The following is a 27,554-nucleotide window of genomic DNA, read 5'->3' on the forward strand; positions in this document are numbered from 1 at the left end:
AATGTCTAAGTTTACCCAGTTCACCCTCTCTGCTTTAAGCATCGCCTTTGCTTCTGTGTGTTTTGGATTGTTGTCCTGAAAGAAACAGTGCCCTGATCCAAAGTGCTCCCTGATGTATTGTATGGGGCGGCATGCTGTTTGACCACGACTGCCTCGAAGAATTCACGATCCATTTTTCCTTCGAAAATAAGAAGTGGTCCCAGACCTCTTCTAGATATACCCCCCAGATGTGAACCTTCAGTGGATGTTTTGGGTTTTGCTTGTTCACATATCTCCCCTTTTTATAAAACGACAAGGTTGAAAACTGTTCCAGAGCCACTGTTGTTTCATCGTTGAAAAGTACATCATGAAATGCCTCTCCTTGTTCAATCCATTGGAAAAAAGAAAAGGGGCATAAAGCATCTGATGGTCCTAAATGATATTAATTTAGGAACAGCATCAGAGATATGTTTTTAACTGCACTGCATCGGAGAATACCATAGAGTGTTTTTTTTTTTTACTCCCTGGCGGAAACTGGCTTCCATAAGAATCAGTATATCTTCTGGGAAATACATTTTTCCTGCATTAAAGTTTAACTTGTTCAGAGCACCCTACATTACAAGCTCCAAGCGTTTCAATTTGAGCTGAAGACCCTCACATCTGAAGAAGGATTCACAGCCGAAACGTTGTAGGCTGACGCGGCTACCCACCAAAGTAAATGTATTGCAGTAAATGTTTATATCATTATATCTAATTTTTTATTTCTTTTTTAAAAAAATTAAAAATCATTTGCCCAGCCTAAGAGGGGGGGTCTGCTCTCATTGACAGCTGACACTCCTCCAAACACTCAAGTAAAAAATTAATAACGCCAGTGTAAACGTCGTATTTACAATTTGTTGATAATAAAAATGTTAAGTTCTCTAAAGCTTTCTCAGTCAAATATGATAATTTACCTATGGAGCTGTGTAAGCATGTGTAGGCAGCAAAAGATCAGGTAAACTGGGAAGAAAACGCTTTCAGAGAAAATGTTTCAGGTGTGAAGATCACAGATCTCCAATTCAATTTCAACCAAACCTGTCCCCACACACCCTGCCCCCACTGCAATTAGAATATACACAAAGCACTGAAATCTTTAGAGTGGATGATCAGGTATTTCACAGATGTAGGCATAGTACGTAATTCAGGCTTTATGAACTCACACCTGGGATTCGATTAATTAGGGTTATTAATTACTAGAGTTCATAAAGCCTGAATTATGTACAGATGCAGACATTCAAAGTGAGCGGTACAGACACGTACCGGAGGTAATTGGCTACAGCGTCGCGCATCGTGACGCAAGATGACGCGGGGTACCGCGGTACGTGATTGGTTGACCGACAGGGGCACTCGTGGTCCGTTGGTCTGTCGTAGAAAGACTTACAGTAAACGTCTTTACTGTGCCCGTTGTAGATATTGAATTTTACCACTGAAGGGAAATCTTAGTAGCTGAGCATAAAAAGAATAGGAGCATACTGTAACGCGTGTGAAGGCCATAAACGATATTAATTTTGGAACATAAACATACAGTATATAGCTGGTCCTGGTACTTTAAAGAAAAAATACACACCAGTATTCCATTTTTCCCTAAACATTTTAAGCATCAAAGTCTTTAACTAAAGAGATACCGGAGTCAACAAGCATACTTTTAGAATTTGATTAAAAGGGAATATAATATGGAATCGCGTATCTAAAGAATTTAATAACGATATGATTATATTAGTGTACTGCGACAGGGCTGTGTAGGGCTGTTTCGCCTCACTCTTCATGTGACTTCCCTTGTAGCCTACTGGTCTATGTGCCTGATTACCAACTCACAGGTTGTGTGTTCAAATCCAGCTGGTGCTCTCACTCTCTGCTGAATGAATAAAAGCATTTTATTAAAAACGCGTTTGCGTTTGTCTGGTATTTACTTTGGTCCCTTTTAACTGTTTTTCGATCTACTGTATTGCTTTGAGATGCCACTTTTAAAGGTGATATGTAAAATAATGTTTTTTTATTGTTGTTATAGAGAAACATGATCAGATTTTCCCTGGTTCAGAAAAAAAGATCTAAAGTATACTAGTTAAGGAAAATAAATCTTAACGGGGAGAAAGCTATGCTGAAAGTTTATTAAGATACTTAGAAGACAAAGATATCAATTTATTTTAGTCAAAATTGTATATATCAACTTTAAAAGTGGAATCTCAAAGCAAAGTAAATACCCAACACTGATTGTACCCATCTGTCATGCTAATAAAACACCTTGAATTGAATTGAATTGAGGGAGAGAGGGGGGGAGGGCGAGCGAGATAACCAGGACGCAAGGCAAATAAGATACACTCCACAGGCATTCACAACAGCAACATATGAAACGTTTGCACATATAGTTAAGTTATTACTTGGTTTTCAAAGTGCAATGAAATACAATATTGTTGTTGCTGTTCTTGTTGTTTTTATCCTGTAAAGCGCTTTGAGAAGCCACCTTTAAAGGCGATATATACTGTAAAAGCGCTGATTCTTATGAAATGTGTTCCGCCGGGGATTCAAATTTATTTTTATTTTTTTTTTAATCGCGTATCTAAGGAAATCTCAGTATAACTTTGTTCATGAACAAACAGTGGCATGTTACATTATTATTAGTTTTTTGTTAACAAGGCTCGCCAGCTAATGTGAATCGAAACCTGTCTTTCTAGCTTTTAAAGTCGTGCGATGTGTAAGCCACAATTCAAATAGAGAAAAAAGAGCTGACTGACAAGATTTAAGATGTGGCTGTCAATGTTGGATTAAAAAAACACATTGTCCGACGTTTGTTGCATTGCTTGAAAAATAACTTTATTTCGAGAGACTGGATAAGTAATTCAAGTGTTTTTTTTAACTTCCTGAAAAACAACTAATAATTTAACTATATGTGCAAACGTTTTATGATATGTCCCTGTTGTGAATGTCTGTGGGCATGTGCTGGCTGGACAGGAGGCTCTACTGTACACAGAGAGGGGCGGGAGGAGGGGACAAGCCGATACATACTCTTAGAGTTTGATTAATAGGGAATATAATACAAAAATATAGTACTAAAAATAAGATACACTCTACAGAAATTCACAACGGCGACTGTCAGAAGATAGGACATGGCTAATACTAAAGCCAATACTAATATTCAATACTTTAATATTCTTTTCTGTATGTTTAACAATAGTGGGTACTGGCCTAATTAGTCCCTGCTCCCGTTGTTAGGTGTTAATGTGTTGTTAAGTGTGAATTTGTACCTGTTTCCCTGAGGTCTGGCTTTTTTTCTGGAAAACCATAACTCTGTCTTGTCCAGATTGACTGTCGGCGCCCAGGTCTGACAGTGCTGCTCCAGCAGTGCCAGGTTCTGGCGCAGCCTCTGTTCTGTGGGCGACAGCGGGACCAGGTCATCTGCAAAGAGCAGGAACTCGATTTCCATAATTAATGCAGATCAGTCAATCAAGGGACAAAACAACTATTGCGCCCGGGTCCTCAATGGGCTTTGATGTGCTAATGCGTTGGTTTAACAGTCCGGGTGTGGCAAGCCTCTAATGTTTAACCTTTAACTGTTTTTCCATCTACTGTATTGCTTTGAGATGCCACTTTTAAAGGTGATATGTAAAATAAAGTTTTTTATTATTGTTATAGAGAAACATGATCAGATTTTCCCTGGTTCAGAAAAAAAGATCTAAAGTGCTACACCTAACTTTCTTAATTCGATGTATTTAAAGCAGTGAACTACTGTAGGTGTAACATAACATTCAGAAATACAATCGAGAATAGTTTTGTGGTGTTTGTTTAGATGAAACGTTCCTAAAACGTATAACGTAACAAAATTAAAGACGATTAAAATCCGTAATCTTTCCACTTGTACTGTATGTCATCGGAAAGTTTCTGCTTTGTGTAAGGATGGTATCAAAAAGTAATCTTAAGTGGTGAGAAAGCTGTGCTCAATGTATTTAAGGGACTTAAAAGTAAAAGGAGATGCTTCATATTGCTTGACTAATTTTAAAAACTAAGTTATAAATGCCGCGCCGGGTGTGAATATCAAAATATACATTCGTCCCGGGCAGAGGCCGAAAAGCACCCGGCTGGGGTGCGCAGGGAAGAGCAGGACACTAGTGAAAGGCGGGGTTTAGGAAGGCGTACAGTCTGGGCAGGTATAGATTACACTTTTCTAAAACGTATTTGAAAAATAAAAACAATTACAATCTAATCCTTCCACATTTGATCCCAAAATCCCAAGAAATATAAATCTAAATGGGTAGAAAGCTATGCTGAAAGTTTATTAAGATACTTAGAAGACAAAGATACTGTATCAATTTATGTTGCATTAGCCTGATTATGATTAAAAAAACACATATAATTAAACACGCGTTTGCGATTTAAATCAAAACACGATTTAAATCAATATAAATGTTTATATTGTAACGCATACTGTCCAGCCTCCATTTCTCTATAAAGATTTACTCTGTTACACATACACACACAATAGAAGCAGGAAGCAGAAGCAGGGACCGTTGTCAGAAGGGAAGAAGGTGACTATTCATTGTTATCAAAAATGACTTATAAATATAATATAATATAAAAGTCAATTGATTGTCCATAATATTGCTATTCTATTTTTTCGAAGAAATGTTTGTTAAAAGAAAAGTCCAGCACCAGCTGGATTTGAACACACAACCTGTGAGTTGGTAATTGGGCACATAGACCAGTGGGCTACAAGGGAAGTCGCATGAAGGGTGAGGCGAAACAGCCCTACACAGCCCTGTCGCCGTACACAAATTTAATCATATCGTTATTAAATTCTTTAGATACGCGATTCCATATTATATTAGCAGAAAAGCTTAAAACTACCACTTTTTCACACTCTATTTCACATGCTAGTTAAATACTTCGATGCTTAAAATCGTTAGGGAGAAATGGAATACCAGTGTGTATTTTTCCTTTAAAGTACTGAAGAAAGATGTGAAGACGGGGGTTTGTATTTAATCTTTTCTGTAGGGGGTTTAGACTTCCAAGTCACAAGCAGGGGTTTATGGCAGGAAAGGGGGTTAACTGATAAGGAGTGCAGATGCCAGCTAGGAACCCCCCTGGGTGTAATGTTAAACTGACCATTTGCCCAGAACATCATAAACTGGCCAAATACCATGAACCCCCCTCTTTACCATCAGACCGAGTGACGTCAGAAACGGAGAAGAAAACTGTATATAACCCAAAAGTTTGTAACAATACGGGGAACAATACTTCGGTTTTGTTGTTTCTTGCGAGAAACAAGACTTCGGCTTTATTGTTCCTTGCATGCAATAAACTCATCTGTTTCACTTCATCTCGGGATCAAGAACCTTGTTTCTTCTGTTACAACAAATTTGGCGTAGTCGGCGGATGCTCCAGAAGGCGCAGAACTTCCCATCGGCAGGAGAGACGGTCAGCGCGCACATAACTAAGAGGTAAGGACTCCTCTTTTATTTAAAAGTCCCGACTCTCTCTGACCGATTGGGAAATCTCTGCTCCCTGCGAGAATCGCCCGAGATGACGGAGTAAACGTGAGTTTCTGAATTCCTCTGGCCCGGGGAAGGCACCGGTGTATGTAATGGGTTGTTTGCTGTAAGCCCAGAATTTGGTCTGGCAGGGGTTCCGCGGTATTGTGTACAGGCGTTCGAAGCTGGTGTATGCCTTAATTGCGCGTGGAGTTTTGAACGGGTTTTGGACCCTTACCGTGAAGTCAGGACTGGTGTGGGTCTTAATTGCACCCGGAGTTCTGAGGGTCAGAACTGGTTTGGGTCTTAGTTGCACCCGGAGTTCTGATGCTCTGAATCGGTGTGGGCCTTGATTGCGCCCGGGGTTCTAGAGCAAGTGGTGCATTAAATGCACGTAGTTCAGGACTGGTGTGGGTCTTAGTTGCACCCGGAGTTCTGAAGGTCAGGACTGGTGTGGGTCTTAATTGCACCCGGAGTTCTGTGGCTCGGGATCGGTGTGGGCCTTAATTGCGCCCGGGGTTCTGGAGCTGAGTGGTGCATTAAATGCACGTATAATCCAGGATTGGTGTGGGCTTTAATTACGCCCGGGGTCCTGAGATTAGCTACGCCTTGATCGTGCACAGATTGGCGTGGCGTGGTTTTTTTTTGTTTTAAAGGAAACAGGAGTAGAAGAGATATATGTATGTATGTTTTTGGTGTTTTCCTTGTTTGTGAAATACATATACACACGCACTACACTAACATAAACACACCTCATAATAAAAGAGCAAAGCATTAAGTAGCAGGATTTAAAGGACGTTGAGACCCGAGAATCGCCCTGATTGAGCTCAGTGCGTAAGTCCACCCCGGGGCAAAAGCAGCGATGCTGGCGTTCTGGGGATGGTGAATTACTGATCAAGAAAGGGGGTTTTCGAGGTCTCGTTTCTTACCTGTGAACAGTGCGGTGTAAATCCTCTCTAAAGTCTCTGAGAGGTATTTAGATCTGGAGGTAACAGACGCCCTTAGCTGAATGAGTGCAGTAATGCACAGGTTTTTCCAAGTGAAAACATCCCCCTACTGAATGAGCTGTTACCTCACACACGACAAAAGTAAATCTTAAAGAAACCAAACATGTGTGCTAATTGGGTGTTTGAGAAAGTGGTGGAAGTATCTGATTACATATCAGAAAAGTGTAAATTGACTGAAAGGGAAGAGAAATATAGGAAGAAGCTGAGTCTGTCAGAAGGAGTTTGGGGCGAAGATGCCTGTAAAAAAGCGTACGAACATTGGAACAAAAACAAAGATTTAGCTGCAGCCCTGGTGATCGGCCGACACCTGAGGTGGCAGATTAGCATGAAGGAGAAATCAGAATGGGATAGAAAAGAGAAGGAGTTCACAGAAAAAATAAAAGCGTTAAATGAGAGGAAAGATAATTTATTCGCGGCAAAAGAGGTACTAGAAAAAAAACTAAAAGAGGCAGTACAGGAGAATGAGAAATTAAAGAAGGAATTAACTCCTGATCACGCTGCACTGGTTAATGTGTTACAGCCGGCGACTAAGTTATATCCTGCTCTCCCACAGGGGAACAAACAGGCAGGAAACGAAAATAATTGGGATCAATTCCCTCAGTGGCCATATGGAGAAGGGGGGTCTGATTGGGATAACACTTGGTATGAGTGTGATAAAGACGGATCAGGGTCTCCCCTGTTAGAGGGAGGGCGCCCGCAGGTCTGTACTCTCACTCGAAGTGGGAAAGGACTTGATGTAGCAGGGGCTGGTGCCGTTGATGACAGCGCCACTCTAACTCCGTCTCGCACCCCTCCGAGGGGGTCAGTTCTCGCACCTACCTTCCCTGAACCCCCAATACGATCAAATCCAAAACCGGAGGATATTGACCGGTGGGCTAGAGAAGTACCGCACCCAAAATTAGGGATGCAGCGAACCTGGAGTGCGCTTCAGGAATTAAAAGATACTTATGGTATCTCCCCCCTGACTGCCGCTATGATCCTCAGAAGGACAGGGGAAAAGCGTGTCGGAGAACTTAAACAATTGTGTGAGGATAACGGCAGGGGAGGGCGATGGGAATGGGTTTGGCGATGGCTTAAACAAAATTATCCACCAAAGACAGATTGGAAAAAGATATCTGCGTGTCAGCAAAAAGAAAGCGAGGATGTGGCTGACTTCACTGACCGCTTCGTCACACTCTGGCTGGAATGCTCAGGACTGAGTGACGAAGATGATGTGAATAGCGACGCCTCTGCTGTAATTAAACAAATTTATTTGGGCGGTCTTAAGCCTGATATAGCCAAAGCCCTTCAGTTAAAAGAGCCCGAAATAGGGCAAGATACGACTAAACAATTTGAGGAAATAGTTAAAATGGCACGGCAAATCGAGAGAAATATGTATGCTAAGGTGCGGGCAATACAAACAGGGTGGACACCCCCCATACTGAAGGGTGGAGCTGGCCCTGACACCCGACTAAATCCAAAAAGCGAAATTACAACTCGGTGCCATTATTGTAAAAATTTCGGACATTGGCAAAAGAATTGCAAAAAGCGATTAGCCAGTGAGGGCAGGTTTGGAAGATACCGAGATCCCCCTTTCAATCCCTCGAATCGAGAGGGGCAAAAAAACCTGTTGTCACAATTACAGGATCTGAGCGAAGCAGACAAACGCGCTATCAGGGAGCTTTTAAACTAGGACTCCCCCTAGTGGCCTCCCTACGCCTATCTCAGGAACTGAGTGAAAAAGAGCTCAAATTACAATGCACGATTAATGGGATTCAAATGTCACTTTTATGGGACACTGGGGCTCAATTATCGTGTTTATCTGAACAGTCAGCCAAACGGTGTGGTGTCATGTTCACAGGGAAGGAGCTGGAGGCCACTGGTGTAGGGGGTAATAGAATAACACTCAGAGAAACTCAAGAACTCAAGATTAGACTAGGAGATGGGGAGGTAACATTTAATGCTGTCATGTGGGTAGGATCTACCCCAGATCTGTTGGGATGGGATGCTCTGAAATACCTACAAGGGGTTACATTAACCGTACATGAAGAGAGGGTGGAGGTAAACATCTGGTCCCTCCAAAAAGACGAACTAAAAGGGCATCCAATTTGGACTATGGATAAGGACGAATGCGGGCTTCTGGATATGGAACCCGCCACATTTACTGGGAAATCCCCGCCATACACAAAGCCATATAAAATCAACAAAGAGGCGGAGGAAGGGGTTCGACCAGTAATACAAAAACTATTGACTCAAGGCATTGTACGAAAAACACATAGTACAAGCAACAGTCCAATATGGCCCGTAAAGAAAGCCAGCGGAGCATGGCGATTCACAGTTGATTACTCAAAAGCTAATCAACACATCAACCGTCTCACCCCCTTAGTAGCAGACCCCTCTGCTATTTTTCAACTACTGACCCCTGAGCACCAGGTGTTTTCAGTAATTGACATGGCTAATGGGTTCTGGTCTGTTCCTCTACACCCAGAGGTACAAGATTGGTTCGCCTTTGTTGTAGATGGAGAACAATATACTTGGACCAGGTTACCACAGGGGTTTCATAACAGCCCCACCGTGTATCACATGGCACTTCGGAGGCATCTCCGGGAGCTGCCTCAAGTGTCCTCCGTCGTTATCCAATATGTGGATGATATTTTAATCGCGTCTCCTGACGAGGAAACCCACAAGAAGGACCTCCAAATTATTCTCGACCATTTGGTTAAAAAAGGACACAAGGCTAGTTATAGCAAAGCACAGTTATGCCTAGACACCGTAATTTACTTGGGACAAAAGATTAGTCAGGGAAAAAGGGAATTGACAGAAGATCGGGCCCAGGCAATCCGAACACACCCTAGTCCCAATACGGTGAGAGAGCTCCGATCATTTCTGGGTCTGTGCAATTTCAATAGAAATTGGGTTGATGCTTTTTCTGAAAGGGCCAAACCACTTACAGACCTATTAAAGGGGGGAGGGAGGTCCCTTGATCCTATTGCTTGGAGTCCTGAAGCTGAACATGCTTTTAATGATTTAAAACAAGCTCTGTTACAGGCTCCTGCATTGGGGTTTCCTCAGACAGACCAACCATTCTACCTCTACGTAAGTGAAAAGAATGGATTTTGGACAGCTGTACTAACACAGGAACATGGGGGTAGGTACCGCCCGGTAGGGTATTACTCTGGATCCTTGGACGAGGTAGCCAGGGGCTGGGGACCATGTCTACGAGCCGTTCAGGCCGTCTGTCTAGCAGTACAGGCAGTCAATAACATAGTGCTAGATCAACAACTGATTGTTCGATGCCCACATGCGGTACACACCCTCATGTCCCTGAATCGGGTCAGTCAGGTTAATGCGATACGATGGAGCAAGTGGCAGGTCTTGTTAGAGGCTCCAAATATTACCATTGAACGTGAAGGAGCTCTTAATCCAGCCACATTGTTACCTGACCCATCAGAAGCCTACATGTTAGAACACAGCTGTGATGTTTGGGCAATGGGAGAAGATGAGGGCATCAAAATAGCCGAGCAACCACTAAGGAATGAAGACCTCATCCTTTTCACTGATGGAACTTCATTCATAAATTCTAGTGGGGAGAGGAAAGCGGGTTGGGCTGTGACTACAGAACATGATATCCAATGTGGGGGAAGATTTGAGGTACCCACGTCAGCACAGCGAGCTGAACTGAAAGCTTTGGTGGAAGCCTGTAAATTAGCAAAAGGCAAGACCACCACAATATACACAGACTCACGATACGCATTTGGAGTATGCCATGATTTTGGAAGGTTATGGAGTAATAGGGATTTTTTAACCTCTGCTGGCACTCCGGTAAAGAATGCAGATCTGGTGTCTGAGCTGCTTGCGGCTCTCCAACTCCCAAAGCAGGTAGCTGTAGTCAAATGTAAGGGCCACAGCAGAGAGGACACTCCCGAGGCCAGGGGCAATAAGCTAGCAGACTGGACAGCACGTCAAGCTGCCCTGGGGCAATGGGAGGAGTGGGCTATAGAAAAACCTCTTCAGATTATTTCAGTTTGCACAGTGAACATACAGGCACTCCGGACGGAACAGCTCAGCGAGCTCCAGGCCCAGGCTCCAAGGATTGAGAAATGGACCTGGATGGAACGCAATGTGGGGCTGCAGAAGGATGGGACCTGGAGGTGCCAGCGTACGGGCAGACCCGCCTGTCCCAAGCAACTAATGCCCTACCTGGCACAACAAATACACTCCACAGGGCACCCAGGCGTTAGCCAAATGACTCGACGCTTTGCTCAGAGCTGGGTGGGCACAGGCTTCACACCCTTCGCAGCTGATGTGGTACAACGCTGTGGAGAGTGCCAAAAAGCCTCTGGAGCACCGCCGGTTCGGGCTCCTAATCTTCGACGTCCTGCACCCGAGGGGCCCTTTAGACACTGGCAAATAGACTATTGTTCACTGCCACCCTGTAAAGGGAAAACAGGCCTCCTAGTGATGGTGGACCAGTTTTCTAGATGGGTGGAGGCTGTCCCTGTCAAACGAGAGACTGCGCAGACAACTGCCAAATATCTCGTGACAGAAGTAATTCCCCGATGGGGACTCCCGTGTCGCATAGACTCAGACCAGGGCACACATTTTACTGGAAAAGTGTGTCAGGTGGTGGCAGACCTACTAGGGATCAAATGGGACTTGCATTGCCCTCATCACCCGCAGTCCTCCGGCATGGTGGAACGGGTGAACCGGACTTTGAAAGCTAAATTGACAAAGTACCACTTGGGAGGGATCCCCTGGGTGGATGCATTGCCCGCCGTACTGTGCAGCATCCGGGCTGGGACAAATCGAATAGTGGGGCTGAGCCCGTTTGAGGTGATCACGGGGCGTCCCATGAGACTGAGTGACTCTCCAGGACATGACAGAGTAGGCTTGAGTATACTAACTGATTCTCTGTTACAGTATTGCAAGTTGCTGACAGAGGCCACCCAAGGAGCCCGTGAGCAGGTCCTGGAGGCGTGGGGACCACTACCTGAAGGAGGGCACGACCTCATCCCAGGAGAGTGGGTGTGGATCAGGAAATTTCCTTCACAGGTTCTCCAGCCCAGGTGGGACGGACCCTACCAGATCCTGTTGACAACCGAGTCTGCGGTTCGAGTGGAAGGAAAAGATCGCTGGATCCACGCGTCACACTGCCGACGAGCCTCATCCCCGGACCCAGAATGAAAACATTTCTGTCAATAATGATAATTGTTGCTGTAGAACTATGTTCCGCAGGGATTAATGATCATCTCTCCCACAAAGGAGAACATGGAATTAATTCCTTTTTAGGCCTCTCCTATCTGACAGCTAAGAAAACCAACCAAAGTGCCTGCTGGGTGTGTGCCGCATTACCCAAATATGTACAGGGAGGACTTCCTATGGGGGCCATTCCTTGGCGTCTCGAGGAAGTCATAGGCATGATCATTTGGAGGGATAATTTAGGAGATTTTAATATGACAAACTATGGGGGTTGCCATAACACGACTTTAACCTGCACAACATTACAGTATCTACAGGAGCGAGGCTTAGAGCCCACGAGTTTCACAGGCTCTTACGCTCCTAAATATAACAGAAGCCATACACCACCATACCTGACTCTAAATAAGGAACGTGAGGGAAACATATGCTTTCAGCACACTAATGGTCTGCACTTGGTTGGATGGAGTCGTTGCAACCTTACCATCGCTGCAAATATATCCACCTCTACCTTCCAAATTCCAGGATGGGATCGGCACACCCCACAATTCGGTATAAGTTTCTTATTTTCAGAGGCATGGGGAGCGCCAAACGGAACATATTTCATTTGTGGAAAACGAGCCTACCCATGGTTGCCAGCCCAGTGGTCTGGCTCATGTTATTTAGGATATGTGGTTCCTCATATCCGTGTTCAAACCCACACCCCCTTCGGACCTAACCACAGACCACAAAGAAAATTGGCTGATTGGGAATATTATTTAGGTATAATATTTCCACAAGCCGGCATGAACTTTCTGAGTCGAGAGTTAATTCAAATGGCTTCGACTTTAGAAGAATTAGCAAATTCTACCTCATCTAGTCTGAAGGCTGTTAATGATGAGATGGTAGCCCTCAGAACAGTGGCCATGCAGAACCGACTAGCTTTAGATTATGTACTGGCGGCCCAAGGAGGAACTTGTGCAGTAATTGGCACTGAATGCTGCACATATATCCCTGATAATTCTGAGCACATCTCAGATCTGGCCCAACACATTTACAATGAGGGACAGAAATATCAGGACTATTATACTGAAAATTGGGGAATTGGATCTTGGGTAAAGTCTGTGTTTGGGGCCTGGGGCGGAACTTTTTTACAGTGTTTATTTGTAGGAATAGTATTGTTTATATGTGTAATTGTAATCATCACGTGCACAAAAACATGTATCACATCTTGCCATAACCATGGAACGAACAATGTCATGGCAATACATACCTGTTCGCCAAGAAAGGAAAGATCTGCCCTGACATTGTATGTATAAAAATAGGCTACACTGACGTATGCCATATTTTATAAGGGGGGAATGAAGAAAGATGTGAAGACGGGGGTTTGTATTTAATCTTTTCTGTAGGGGGTTTAGACTTCCAAGTCACAAGCAGGGGTTTATGGCAGGAAAGGGGGTTAACTGATAAGGAGTGCAGATGCCAGCTAGGAACCCCCCTGGGTGTAATGTTAAACTGACCATTTGCCCAGAACATCATAAACTGGCCAAATACCATGAACCCCCCTCTTTACCATCAGACCGAGTGACGTCAGAAACGGAGAAGAAAACTGTATATAACCCAAAAGTTTGTAACAATACGGGGAACAATACTTCGGTTTTGTTGTTTCTTGCGAGAAACAAGACTTCGGCTTTATTGTTCCTTGCATGCAATAAACTCATCTGTTTCACTTCATCTCGGGATCAAGAACCTTGTTTCTTCTGTTACAACAGTACCGATTCCTGGAATCTGACTGGCTGACACCCTTCTGAAGTGGTTCCATAAAATCTGGTATACGGAAAAGAAAGCGTTGATAAAAAAGCCTGGATTCTCATGTATCTCATACAAGTATCTTTTAATACAGTCTTTGCTGTGCTCTTGAGGATCCTTGTGATATTTTGAGCTCTAGTTGAATGATAGGTGTCGCATTTTAAGTCATTTTCGTAGTTAGAAATTATGAAACGCCCTGTTAAAAGCAAGGGAGTTTTTATGCCCGTTGAAGTAAAACAAAATCCTGACAAAGTATGGCTTGGACAGATTCCAAGTGCTTATACAAATGTGCTAAAGAAATTATACTTTGAGTATACAGCTTGTCCAAAGTCATTCATTATTAATACTATTAGTAATATCTTCGGTAAAGGCTTTGATGCATAAATATTTCTGATAAAGGTAGGTTGTGTACTTTTGTCCAACTGAGCAATCTTGCTTTCATAAAATATACCAACATTTTAATGACTGATGATTAACATGCTGTAATACACAGTTCCAAATTAAAAGCTCAAATGCTGTACATGAGAGGTTAAGCTCCCCCTGGCGGTTTTACAAGGTGACGCCGGATAGTTTCCGGCATGACGTCAAATGACGCAATTAACCGCGTGATACTGCGTGATACCGCGTGATACCGCGACACGCCCACCGGGGTATGCCGCGATATACCCCACCCATTTTGAATGGCTGCATCTGTACTATGCCTACGTCTGGGAAACACCTTTGCTAGTTAATGCTACTTCACTTTCTCGGGCGTGATTTTTTTAGGCAAAAACCAGGCTAACAGTCTTGTTTTGTGATCTTCGTAAGATTGTTAAGCGCAGTGTCAAAATGTTTCCATACGAAAGGATTCATATGAAGGCAGTGACGTCACCGTCCTGAGACGTGTGGCAGATCTGTGATGTGGTTGAGTGTGAATTATGGTGAGCCTCTGATTGGGGAAAAAAAGACCTGCTGATCTGTTCTAAATACCAGGAAGACAACAGAATATGATTTTTCCTTTTCGAAACATGTATTTTAAACGTTTCATTAAGAAGTAAAAACCTTACAGCGTACACAGATTCTAAGATGATCAGGAGAAAGAAAAATCACCCATGTTTCGCTCATAAAAAGTGTTTATTAACTATCAAAACCTGTTTTTATAGCTTTTAAAGTCGTGCAATGTATAAGCAGGAACACATCATTATATCTTGTTTTTGATTTATTTTTTAAGAATTAAAAAAAAATCATTTGCCCAACCTAATTTTAAAGACCTCTACTCGTAAAAGTTTTCGCAGCCTGTACATAAAACTGTAAACACAATACTGCTGACAGCAGGAACATTGTTATTAATTATTATTAATTTCTTTAGATACTATATTATATTCCCTATTAATCAAATTCTAAAAGTATGTTTTTGTTTACTCCGGTATTGAGCGTATTTGCAGAAAAGCTTAAAACTATCACTTTTCTCACAAAGTACTGTATATAAACGTACAGTAACATGGTCAGAAGGAGCACGTTAAAATGTTTCTAAATAACCACATGTAAGACTTTGATGCTTAAAATGTTTAGGGAGAAAAGGAATACTGGTGTGTATTTTTTCATTAAACTACCAATATCAGCAATATACAGTTTACATAATATGTTTATGTTCCAAAATTAATATCGTTTATGACCTTCAGATGCGTTATGCTCCTCTTCTTTTTATGCTCAGCTACTAAAAAGTCCCTTTAGTGGTAAAATTCCATATGAATATTCAATACTAAGCGGATTAAAATGTGCACAGTAAAGAGATTAAATGATTACATCTTTTCACTACTGACCAATGCACCACAAGTGCCCGTGTCGGTCATTTTGGCCAGCCAATCACATACCGTGGTACGGCGTGGTGGCTCTCGCGTAGTTGCTCGTGGTATGGGTTTGTACCGTGCATTTTGAATGGCTGCATCTGTAAGCAGAAAGAAAACCATTCATTTAAACCGATCACTTTATTAAAGTCTTTTAGTCAAGGAATAAAGGATTAGCAAGTTGAACAGAGTTTAAATTAAGTTCTTTACGATTAAAATTTGCTTCACCTAGGGTATTTTTGAAAGCAGAAAAAACAAAAAAGGTCAGTTACAGCACCGATTTGTGTTGGTGATTATGGGCCCAGGTGGAGTGATCAATTGCATCATGTGGGTTGCAATGGTCATAGTGAAATTACTATTAGACATGGAAGGAAGGTGGGAATGTTAATCATAACCAAAGATTCATATCCATTGTCTGTAAAACTCAAAATAGAAAAAAAAATCCTGAGGTGACATTGATTACTTCTCACCTCCCCATGTTGTCCGTTAACAAACTGGATGGTATCAATGGTATATCTTGAAAATACTATAGGATACTGTATGTTCAAAGGAGCAGGCACACATAGACTTTTATGTAAACAGATTCCAGCTTACTAGTGCTTTGTGTACCAGTACACATATTCAGATTTTTGTACATGCTGTATTTTGTGCATACTATATTTTTGGTAATATAGAATGCTGGAGCTTTTCATTTATTTTTCCAATCATTCTCCTCATACAGTGCCTGTAGAGAAAATAAAAGTATCTGGATGTTACACTTATTTTGTTTTGGCATTTCCAGCAGAGGGGTCATCTGTAATTTAACTATTGTCTTATTTTTACCTTTGCTTACTGATTAAAGTCTTTATTTTTGGAGGTTTTTGTAAAAATAAACACCACACTGAAAATGAACCTTTTTTACCAGCCTCAGTTTATATATCCCGTACATAATAACGGCTTTTTGTTTCCATGAAGCTTGTTTGTAGACAAGGGAAACCCACTATCTAGAATTAGATTTGCTATTTGAGACTTTAGTATTTATATACATGTAATTAGTTTTAATATAAAGTTTATTGAAAATCAACAGTATAGCATTAAAATAATATTTTTGGTTCAAGTTTAAATATAAATTTCAAAATAGCAAATACATTTCTATTTCTCTGCATTTGTTAATTATATTTGTATATTCATTTACAAAGATAAGAAAATGTTAAATCACCAAATTGTTTTTGCTTTCTGCTGATCTTAGAGACTAAGTCATAGTTTGACTGTTCCAATACAACCTGGGTTGCAATTTCTGTAGTTTCTACAGGTGTGAAATATCCTGTCAACACTCATCTTGCACAACAAGTAGGACATTCTGAAAGGCTGCTGAGACATGAAATAATTGTAATCAAAGTGTCAGCACTTTGGGTCAGCCTATATAGACTGTGTTGTCAACGTGTCAGGAAAAAAAGTTAAGCTTAGTTCACTCTTTAAGTTACTTTGTACTGTAAATACAAACATTTCACAGTGAATATTGTTTTTATTGATAGAAATAAAGAAACTCATTGTGTAAATAGCAAAACACTAATCCATCTGTTATACTATTATATTCTATTTAAAAATAAATCCATTTCACAGTTTGGTGTTTCTGCTGAGAACATGTGTTTGCATATACTGTAATTTGACAATCAATAAACCTACAGTATGGTAATATTAATCAGGTAAAAACTGAACCTTGTAATGAATAACCTTAAAATACTAACCTTACTGTAATGTATGGGGGAGGCAAACTACATGTGTTTATAAAATATTTAAATTATGGTATGCGTACATGATGTAAGCTTCATAACATCACTTCACATAGCATAGTGTATAATATACAATGTTGAATATGGGTATGTGCTGCACAAGGCAGAAGCTACTCATGAAAATAAGATTTTTGATGTTCTAAAACCAATACTTCCTTCTATTTATATAGCATTTTTCATTTCAAAGGATCACAAAGTGCTTTAAATTGGGGGGACATCTTTCCTTCACCACTGAAGTGCAACATCCACCAGGGCAATGAGAAATTGAATTAATTAAAAAGAACTTTAAAATGTGAATGGCCAAATTTAAGCAGAACAATAGGGCGTTAACATCCCTATTTAACAAATACAGTCATGGGATCTTTAATTACCCAATTGTCAGGACCCAGGTTTAATGTCTCATCCAAAGCATGAGTGGTCACCATCCTAGGGTATTATTTTGGAACTTTTGTTCCAGGATGGAAAAGCGCCACAAACTGGATAATAAATCTAAGCACATATAAATATTTACTGTAATTACTACAATTAATTTAAACAGTCATCCAGTGGGATGCTTGGAAGCTATAACCCCATTGTCATTAAACTTGGTGATAATGTTATGCACACATCCTTTTGAAAAGCCAAGTGTTCATTCACAATCTCTCTCCTTCTGACCATGATATAAAATACAAGCGCCGTTAAAGAGCACTGATAGTGTATGGCAATCCAATCACAGATATTCTTCAAAACAATAGTCTCCCTTTTACTATAAGGCAGTATGGCTAATGAAGAGTTTCATTTCTTAGGGGTGTCCTTTCTTAAAGTAATTGAGACTTTTTTTGCTAAGGCTATGTACTGTCATGGAAGCCAGGTTGGTCTCCCGTGGAAGGGGGAGTTTAGACCCCTGGAGTCAGCGATTCTTGAAAAAGGACCATAGACAGGGTTCAGAGAAGACACAGGGGGGTTTATTGGTGCTCACAGTGAAGTATGGAGGTTCGCGCAGACATGCCGAGAAAATCCGTAGGCAAACATATCCAAGGAAGTCAGGAAGCAGTCCATAAGTCCATTCCTGGGAGATCCATCAGAAGATGCAGATGAACAGGAACACAGACAAGACGACAAGAATCCAGGAAATACAGGGCTCACTTCCAAGCCCCGGGCTCAGAGGAAGTGAGGCCACGGAGGTAGGGGTGACCTGGTACTAGGCGGGCCATCGAGCTACCGTGTACCAAAGCTGAGCCCCGAAGGCAAGAAGGAGTAAACTTAAAAAGGGAAACTAAAACAAGGCACACCAGGAAATAATGCAGGTAATAATTAAAAGAGCTAACATGATGAGGTTGGAGCGCCCTCTGGAGGAGAGGATGGTGACCGTGACAACTCTTTACCATACATAGAGGAGATAAACAAAATTATTTATACTTTTAGGAAAAATAAAAAACTTGGCTTAACCTTAAGTGACGTATGAACAAATTGAAAGGTTTCTTAGCATAATCTTTTTTGCTTTCCTGTAAAGGAGATTACTGATACCATCTAACAGCTAACTCTCTTCTCAAAATAAAATTCCCCCAAATAATCCAAAATCCCCTAAGGATTATGGAACTATGGATTCACAACATCACAGTATTATTTTAGAACATTCATCATGTAAAAAATAAAACTATGTGATTCTTGTATAATTAAATATCTGAGAACACACAGTAAGAGTAAACAAAAATTGAGCTTAGTTAGCTGATATCATGACTTGATCATGATATTAAACACCGGTTACAGTAGTAGCCTTACTAAAAAACAGAAATGGTTTCCAAGCAAGGCGCAGTTTACCACATTACAGGATAATAACATACAGTACTGTACATGTTCAGTACTGTACACGTTTTCTTACACAAGCTTTACTACATAAAATCATGTGCATAATGTGATCCAGCTTCTGGTACATTGTAGAAATGTATCAGCTGCCCTTTGCCAGAGGTAATACTCAGTGTGATATTCAAATTCATCTGGCTAAATATGTCATTTCCACCAGAGTTTTTTTATAAGAAGGGGAGAATGTTGTCTTACTATCCTGAGACTGTAGTTTGTCCAAAACATTTAATATTTTGATTAAATCCATGAGTTCAGTGAGTTCTCAGGATAGAATTGCTTCAGGACATGAGTGCGTCATCAACACAGAGTATGCCATTTGTATTCTATAAAATGTCTAGATAGAAAAAAAAGAACATTACAGTTTATAAGCAAACAACATCTGCACTCCACCCCTGCAGCAAACAGACTCCACAACAGTAACTCTGGGGAACAAAACTTCTTGTTCACATGCAGGGATCCACATCTGCCAAAGCTCCATCACCCCGCTGGGTGTCCCTCTGTTCATAAGTACCACCAACCCTCCTACCCTGACCTTGTGTGCTGCATTAGTGCCCAAATCTCTAAGGCTAAGGATCTGACAGCAAGATGCTGCTACACCTTGAACAAAACACTGTCACGGATACAACAACACCAAAGAAACAAGAAGGAAAATGGGAAGTAAGCAAACAGCAAACAGGACATAGATCATAAAGTGATCAAGGTGCATTGTAAGTCTTTAGGGCTCTGTATTAATTACAATACATGCAATGTTTTTATTTATTCTGAGAGACAATGATATTCATTAGGCAGAATTTAGTTTGCAGTCATTTTCTCTTCACTTGAAGTTATTGACTCGTTTATATTAAATACGATGTTACTTATTTTGTATGCATAAACTCTTGTGAATTCCTTTTTTTTTACTTAGCTTATACATTACCGTTTTTTGAAGTACTACAGTGCTTCATAAGAAATTAAAACTGAAAAACTCATCAGTACTATGTTTAATTGACAAAGACTTAAACAGATACCAGTATCGAACCATTTTTTTTTCTACAAGTTGGCTGTGTTATGCGGGGGGGAAGAGGGAAGTACAACATGGCTCAGAATTATGCCATGTTGCACACTTTCTGGTTTATTTGCTTTCAATTAATGGCAAATGTAATTACAAGGGAGCCTGGATAGACAGTCTGTCCATGCCTTTTCTTGTTCTTATGGGTCTAAAGAATATACCAAATGTTTTCTAAAATATCCTTTTATTTAAATATTGATTTTAAACTTCATAAATCAATACTACATTTTTTTCGGCTATTAAATTTTACTGCAGAAAAAAAATTCATACATATTTCTATTGTATTTCAATACATTTCATTGAGTGTTATCTCAAGATTCGCTGGTGGTATTAAGATAGATTTGACTTGTCTCATGCTTTTTTTGTGTTCAGGACAATTTTAAAGCCAGGAACTTGAGAAATTACAAACCAGAGCACAAAAAAATAGAAAGACAGATGTGATTGTGCCTCTTCTAGGAATAAGATCATTTTTTATGAATTTGTGACAGATTATCTTTGACAATTTGTATTAGAATTTACATTTTAAATATCTCCAAAACTTTTGGAGTTTATCACTGGAACCCTGTTAGCTATTAATAAACTGAACTAAAATAAACTTGTAATAGAATTTAGCCTAGGGATGTGTGAACTAGTAATAATAGGCAACAGGATTGATCTCGACCTGTAAAATCCTGTCAGGTCATTGAACATACAGTACCTAATAAACTATAATGGTACCAGAGAAAGAAAATTTCTTATGGGCTATTCATTTGTAAACTTTTAAATGAATATATCCAATTCTCAATACCCATAGCGTGATCTAGATTAAAAAAGCTAAATTCACATTCTGATATTAGATTTATTGCTTAGCATCATACATGTAATTGGCAATCCATAAACACAGCTTCTTTGGGGAACTAAATGGTAATTTAGTATTGGGGTAAATCAAAGGTCAGTCCAATGGAATGGAAACTATTCAGAATAAAACAAATATACACCTCCCAGCCTGAAGTCAATATATAGGCGATTTTTGCTTTTTGCTGCTAACTTGAAAAATTGATTTTTTCAGGCTGCACTTTATTAGTGTAGATTTAATTCCTGATGTATCTTTTTCTGTTTCAGTGCTCATATGGCATTCTTAAAAGACCACTCTCCACATTGACTTCAGATCTTTACTTAATATAGCCTCTCAACTAAATTGGAAGGATTAGCCATCGCTATTAAAGCTGTAAAGGTAATTCAGAAACAGAATCCAAGACAGGGAAATCTTTAGGCTGATACTGCATTTGCTTAATTTTAATGTAGTCCAATGCAGCATTGTATGCACGTGGTAAATACCAAAACTACTGGTGAAAAATGTGAAACATTGTATTAAGGAAGCTTCTTACAAAAACACAAGTATGTTGATGCAGTATTTAAATCATGTAGAAAAGTAGGGAAACAATAATAAAAGCAAAGTAAAAGTTAAGATATTCACGTGGAAATGCATTTAAAACTGAGATCAGGAGGTAGCCTTTCACACAGTTTTGTGACGCTGATACCACAGCTTTTTTCAGGAAATGAATGGATATGATCCTCAGATCAATTAGTTATTTATTAGAGTATTCATTCAGATATTACCAAAAAAGAATAATAAAAGGTTGGGTCAAGATATGCTGACTATAAGTACAGTAGGTCAATAGTCAACTCATAAACAAACTGTCTCACTTTTCCTGTACTGAATGAATGCTGCTAAAAAATATACATGATTAGAAGAATACAGTACATTAATTCTCAATGTGTTACAATGTGAATATTGAACTTGTATTTATTTATTGAATTTATAGCTGCCCATTGCTTGTCCAGATGAAGTTTGAAAATCCAGCAAAGAGACGGAGGATGCTAGATTCTAGGGTGCCAAATGTATCTTTTGCTGCTGATTCTATGCCAAGCATATTTAATGGCACAGCTAAATGGAAAATATACCTTTGGCTGTAGCTGCTACTTTTAATTTCAGTGATATTAAATGTTGTCAACAAACATCCAACTGCATTATTTTGCAGTTAAAGCAAAATTACAATTGGGAGAGTTGATCATAAGAGTTGACTTTTTTTTTGCAGAAATAGTCTTAGGCAGAATTCTGTTTTATGTACAGTTCCTCTCTATTCCTGTTTAGTTCATTTGTTGAGCTGTTGGAAGTTTAATAATAATAATAATAATAATAATAATAATAATAATAATAATAATAATAATAATAATAATAAATTAATAAATAAATACTTACACTTATATAGAGCTTTTCTGGACACTCCACTCAAAGCTCTTTACAGGTAATGGAGACTCCCCTCCACCACCACCAACATGCAGCATCCAGCCATAGTGCGCCAGAATGGTCACCACACATCAAATTTCTGTGCAGCACTTTTTATGTTAAGAAATATCTGACTGATAATATACATTCTATTCTATATACAGTACATGTATAGGTTGGTCTTTCTATAATTTTCAGTCCTGGTGTGTCTTATTCTTCAAGCTGTAGACAATGAGACAATAGCATGGACAGTTCAATATAGAAGGTGTCAAAACTGACCCAATTTGTCCTTTTTTGTGACAGATTCTCTGTGCTTTCTGCCTATTAGGAACCTATAAGCATTATTAAGAAAATAACTCACAGGAGCTAAGCTGCACAAGGCTCGTTTTCAGTTAAAAGTAGAAGAAATGTGGATAATATAATCTTCCTGAGCAGTTGATTCTAAATATGTGAAAGTCATACAAGTAGCTTTGCCATTACAGCATACATTTTGCATAGTGAAGAAATAAATGAAGTCAGAATGCCCAAAGAATAGGCTAGAATTCCAAATGGTTACAGCAAGGTTTGGTAAAGAATCTCAGATAATATTAGTAAGCAAAGGACGTGCTAACAAATACCAATTTTTACATTTGGTTGTGTTCAAAAAGTACTTAAAATGAATATGTCCCAGTCCTTCTGGTCACTTGAAATCGCTTGGTAGAACATACAGTATGTATATGTTAAAATATGATTAAATATATGCATGGAATAACCCTAAAATAAAACTTGTACTGTATTGTACTTTTCTTTTACATGAATCTCATTATAACTTTTGACTTCACTGTCCCAATAGTTATGGAGGGCACTGTAAATGGAAGTTGTCAGGCCCCATTTAGAAGTAGGAAGACAAGGGCCCAAATCAGTATTCCGTATCAGTATAGTTTTATATAATAATTTTATGTATACCATTTAGTACCAAGGGCTGAAAAGATTTATTGAAAAATTAGACGGAGAGGTAATGCAGGAGCATTCGATTGAACTAATAAAAAAAAGGCATGGAGAGATTACTTTTCAAATATCCCTTTTTTGTCTTCCTTATAATACACAGTCCTATTAGTAGAAGTATTAATGGATATGTACCGGGGCTGTATCGTTTTTTTTAATATAAAGAATTCCATGCCTTGAGACTTTTTAAAGTAAATCGGAAAGCTGTATTTTTGTATGATCTTTGAAGCAAACAATAAGCAGAGAAAAATGAGTGGAGCTAGGGAACCAAGCATGATCAAATTCTTAAAGAAACGGTTAATTGCTTGCTCAGTCTATTATAATTTTTCCCCAGTGACAAGCAGTGATTGAAATATAATGAGGGATGCATAAACTAAACATATTGCACATGACTGCTTTGTTGATTCTGGGGCTTTCATTGTTAAAAAATCCCATCAAGTGTAATGTAGCCTGTTAATAATGATAACAAAGGAAAATCCTTAAAGAGTTTTCAAACATTTTTAATTTCACTGGAGGAGTCAAATCATTCTTTAGTCACATTGGTAAACAATATGGAGTTTTAAACAAGAGACCAGGGAGGTCAAAACCTAACCTCACCCACTTCAGCTGTCATATACAGTATATGAACAAGTAATAGGTTTATTCCATGCTGAAAAAAGAAGAAAGAGAACACAACGTTTCGGCCGTGGAGCCTTCTTCAGGTATGAGAGAGACAGGGCAGTAGGCAAAGGTAAAGTAGCGGGAGAACAAAGGTTGGGAGGGAGGAGGAGTGAGAGGCGAGAGCAGGGGACAGAAAGAGAGGCCAATCAAGAGGTGTGAAGTCAGAATGGGTGCAGAGAGGTGTGAAATGAAACTTCCAATGAATGGAGAAAATTTTAAAGAACAGTAGTCTGTCGTTAAGAGAAGGGAAAATGTGATCCGAGCTGCAGAATAGTTTTGGTTTCGGTGGTCTTTCTGATGTATGAGTTCGGAAAAAACGTCTTTGAGAACACAAATGGAGAGATTAGAGTGGTCGTGGCCGTCAGAGGTGAAATCTCATCACACCTCTTGATTGGCCTCTCTTTCTGTCCCCTTATCCCGCCTTTCACTCCTCCTCCCTCCCAACCTTTGTTCTCCTGCTACTTTACCTTTGCCTACTGCCCTGTCTCTCTCACACCTGAAGAAGGCTCCACAGCCGAAATGTTGTGTTCTCTTTCGTCTTTTTTTCAGCATGGAATAAACCTATTACTTGTTCCTTTGCAGCCTACACATGCTGATGCAGCTACCCACCTGAACATATACAGTAAATGATGCTTCTTGATTCACTTGTCTTGTTTTCATATTTTTTGGTGTCACTAGAGGCTTCCCTTACCATGATTCCCCCCCCAAAAAAAAACAATAATCCCACTGTTTCAGTAAGTTAGGAAACTCCAGCATTTGCTCAAACTAGAGACATCATGTGATTCTCTCTGTCTTCTTTTTATCTTTTAGCTTCTCAGAAAAAAAAACATCTTATTAATGGCCAATGACAGAATTCCAGCTAATTTGAAAGTGAAATAAAGCCTGAAAGTGTTGCTTTAATGCACATCTCCCAGTAGCTGGTCTTGCAAAACATCCTAACTATTATACCTTCAGATGCCCCATTATCTTTGTTGTTCTCACTTTCTTTCTCAGAAAAAAAGACTCTTTTTTCCATTATTACTGTCAAATGTCCCAATCATTGAAATCTCACTGAGATTTTCTCTGCACCACAAAGTCATTGACCTTGCTGTACCTGTTCAAAGCAGCAGGATGGAGCACTTAAATTGTGGTAACCATCAATGCCCTTAAAATTGTCCCTAAAAGTCAGGAACCTCAAAGTGTGCACTGGTGAGATAAGTATTTTTTTGCCACACCAGCCTAAAGCTTGTCGACACTTTCATAACCCCTCCACTGAATGTTCCTTCATTTTCAATTTCTCCTCTATGCTTCATTTTGAGATGACATTGATGCTACCCCAGTATAGCTCTTTCAGCCTTAACTGTTTTTTTCTCAGATGTCTGAGTTCCCTTCAGCATGGAAAAAACAATTTTCCTGCTTCGGGTCCCCTGGGATCATTCTTGATTCCAACCTTTTTGAGCCTTTTTGCCACAAGCCAAACTTGGCTGTATCAGGACAATTCTCACCACTTTTTTCACTCTTATTCAATGCATGCTCTTTAAATTCCCCAGTCACTTAAGTTAAACTATGTGCACCATCCCTTTGCATCGACTGTCACTTACTGTATCTTTTCAACCTTTTTTTTTTTCAGAAAATCTCAGTATCACTGTATTAACACAGACAACAAATGTTAGCAGAATTAAGGATCTGACATCTGTGTTTGGAGCAATGAACTAGCTTGACTTTTGAATAATATCTACTTTCATTCTCCTAAAGATCTCCAGCTTTCCCCTAGTGCTGCACTGTCCCTAGGCTTTAGTTCCTTATAGAGGAAAATAGTTTACTTCTCTTTGGCCTCATAAATCTTTGGTGCATTTTGTAAACTGTACCCTTTGTCATCACTGTTGTTACCTCTGGGTTCTACATGGAGCAAAAATGAGTCCTCATCCACTCATTTATATATCCATTGTACACATTATATACTGTAGTAAATAAACATTTTTTAAAATACTTTATATCATAAACCTTCCAAGAAGTCCCTTCTCCATTCTATCTTTAACAAATTCTAACAATTGTATCCCCTATTATGATCTGCATCAAACATTCTAACACATAGTAAACTATTTTAAAATTGTAAAGAACTGTAAAGTACCTGTCTATTATTGAATATGATGGCTGACATGGTGGTACAGTGGTTAGCATTGCTGACTCCCACAGTTCAAATACATACTGGTAGGTTAATTGGCATCTGTAAGAATTGGCCCTGGTGTGAGTGTGTGCATATTTGTGTCTTTGTGTGCCCTAGCATGGACTGTAGTCCCATCCAGGGTGTATCCTTCTTCCCTCCAGTTGCTTGCTGGGATAGGCTTCAGCTCCTCTGTGACCCTGTATTGAATAAAGTGATCAGAAAATTGGTGAATGGATGTTAAAATGAGGAGAAAATGGGATGCCCTGATGAGCTCTAGTGATCCAACATCAGCACCCTCAATTACAACAGCACATTCCACATGTGGACGGAGCTCATCAAGGCCATCTCTAACAAGATCAGGCCGGGCCCTGATATTGAGTCACTAGTGTGTGTGTTTGTGTGAGGAGTTAACCCACAATTTTTCCCAGCTGCAGCCTTCTGGTTCCAGTTTGCAGAAGCCATCACTGGCTAAATATCAATCATCTCCTCCTGTCTCCATTCCAGACCCGATTGCTTCCCCTGCACATCTCAACTGCCCGTCATTTTCCCTTCTGCTTCCCCATGACCACATTATTATCTTTCGCTCACGTAATAAACTCTAATCATCGTCTCTAATTGGACTCTGAGAACAATTACTTTGCCATGCCCCTTTTTTCCACCTATGGTCCCGGCGTAATAGAAAACATGTAAATTGAAATTGGGCATTTTCCTAAACCAGACAGGAAAATTGAGTTTTGAAAGTACTAAAATCCATAAAGGTGCCATTTCTTGTTATATTTCTAAACTATGATTGGTTGGCATGATGGAGCACTTGGTTAAGTTTATAAATGGAAACACAGAACCTATACATTCTTAATGAATATTGTAAAAGTCATGTATGGGCAGGTTAATTCATTGGAAATCAATTTTCTTCCATGTCAAACATTCACATGCAGCACTCCACACATCAGGTGACAGTAGTTATCGTAAAGAGTCTAATTAGAGGTTTGTATATAAAGCTGACTGTGACCTTCAATAAGAATTTACTCCTGAAATCTAATCATATTCATTGTCATAATCTGTCTTCATTAGTCATTGATTCTATTGGCTTTATTTAACTCAAAGACAAAAATAACACTTCCAGTATTTCCTCTTTCTGATTACATAATGTAATTAGACTTCATTTGTTGATTCAAATTTAAATTTAAAAATCAAATTCTAAATACAAAATCTTTATCACTTTTCCATTTTATTTTCATCATATGTGGAGAGTAATAATATGTATAAGTTTAATAAGATTCCCAGAAAAGAAACATTCAGCAATCCTATTTAAACTTTTGAGACCTAAGATTGTCTATCAGTGTTCATCAAATAATGTTTGTAAGTTGAATAATAAGATGTTTTTACTATGCCTGTATGTGTCAACATGGATGCAAAGTTTTTGCCATCTCTTGCCAATTTGTCTATTTTAAGTAGAAACAGCTGGCTCTAGCAAACTAGGTGACTGTCTAGGGCCCTGAAGCCACCAGGGGACCCCCTCAATGTGCAACACAACATACTTTTTTAATCGCCACATTC

The sequence above is a fragment of the Lepisosteus platostomus genome, chromosome 1, assembly GCF_059453375.1.
Source record: "Lepisosteus platostomus isolate fLepPlt1 chromosome 1, fLepPlt1.hap1, whole genome shotgun sequence".
NCBI lineage: Eukaryota > Metazoa > Chordata > Actinopteri > Semionotiformes > Lepisosteidae > Lepisosteus > Lepisosteus platostomus.